A 1,682-nucleotide genomic window follows, 5' to 3' on the forward strand; every position below is an offset into this window, starting at 1 on the left:
TGGCAAAGTAATGCCTCTGCTCTTTAATATGCTGTCTAGGTGTGTCATAACTTTTCTTCCAAGGAGCAAGCATCTTTTAATTTCATGGCTGCAGTCACCATCTGCAGTGCTTTTGGAACCCAAGAAAATGAAGTCTGTCACTGTTTCCATTGTTTCCCCATCTATTTGCCATGAAGTGATGGAACCAGATGTCATGATCTCAGTTTTTTGAATGTTGAGTTTTAAGCCAACTTTTTCACTCTCCTCTTTCACTTTCATCAAGAGGCTCTTCACTTCCTCTTCACTTTCTGCCATAAGGGTGGTGTCATCTGCATATCTGAGGTTATTGATATTTCTTCTGGCAATCTTGATTCCAGCTTGTGCTTCATCCAGCCTGGCATTTCACATGGAAAAAGAAATGGCAACCCACTCCTGTATTCTTGCCTGGAGAATCCCATGGACAGAGGAGCCTGGCAGGCCATAGTCCATGGGGTCGCAGAGAATCAGACATGACTGAAGTGACTAAGCACACATGCACACACTCTGCATATAAGTTAAATAAGTAGGGTGACAATACAAATCCTTGACGTACTCCTTTCCCGATTTGAAGTCAGTTCATTGTTCCTTGTTAATTCTAACTGTTGCTTCTTAACCTGCATGCAGGTTTCTCAGGAGGCAGGTAAGGTGGTCTGGTATTCCCGTCTCATGAAGAATTTTCCACAGTTTATTGTGATCCACATAGTCAAAGGCTTTGGCATAATCAGTAAAGCAGAAGTAGATGTTTTTCTGGAACTCTTGCTTTTTCAATGATCCAATGGATGTTGGCAATTTGATCTCTGGTTCCTCTGCCTTTTCTAAATTCATCTTGAACATCTGCGAGTTCTTGGTTCACATACTGTTGATGCCTAGCTTGGAGAATTTTGAGGATTACTTTGCTAGTATGTGAGATGAGTGCATTGTGTGGTAGTTTGAACATTCTTTGGCATTGCCTTTCTTTGGGATTGGAATGAAAACTGACCTTTTCCAGTCCTGTAGCCACTGCTGAGTTTTCCAAATTTGCTGGCATATTGAGTGCAGCACTTTCACAGCATCATCTTTTAGGATTTGAAATAGCTCAACTGGGATTCCATCACCTCCACTAGCTTTGTTTGTAGTGATGCTTCTTAAGGCCCACTTGACTGAGCTCTCCAAGATGTGTGACTCTAGGTGAGTGATCATACCATCATGGTTATCTGGGTCATGGGAACTCTTCAAGAGAAAGAAAATGAAATCCTGCTTGGGGCTGACTGGTTATCACAGTTAATTTTGTACCACAGCTTGAGGCCCTGGTCTTGCTCTTGGATCTACTGATGAGAAGGAGAAACCAGAGGTACTTAGAAAACTCAAGAGAAAAGTCAACTAATAACCTCAAAGGTGACTTTGTGCTGCTGGCATCTGCTCAGCATGTGTACTTTTTACTGATATTTAGCTTATTGCTCATTGCAAACCCCATTCCCTTTACTATACCAATAAGCTTTCACTTCCAATGTGAATTAAACATTTTTTCTTACCCACTCTGACTCTTGCTGGATTCCTTTCCAGAAGGCAGCCATTGCACTGGTTCTTTGAGGATTTAGGCTAGTTTGATTCTACAAGTTTTTGTTTTTATTTATTTATCTACTGCAGTTTCCCAAAGCACATGTTCTCGGACAGTAATAGGTGTT

Source organism: Oryx dammah, unplaced genomic scaffold, assembly GCF_014754425.2.
Source record: "Oryx dammah isolate SB20612 unplaced genomic scaffold, SCBI_Odam_1.1 HiC_scaffold_23, whole genome shotgun sequence".
NCBI classification, from domain to species: Eukaryota; Metazoa; Chordata; class Mammalia; order Artiodactyla; family Bovidae; genus Oryx; species Oryx dammah.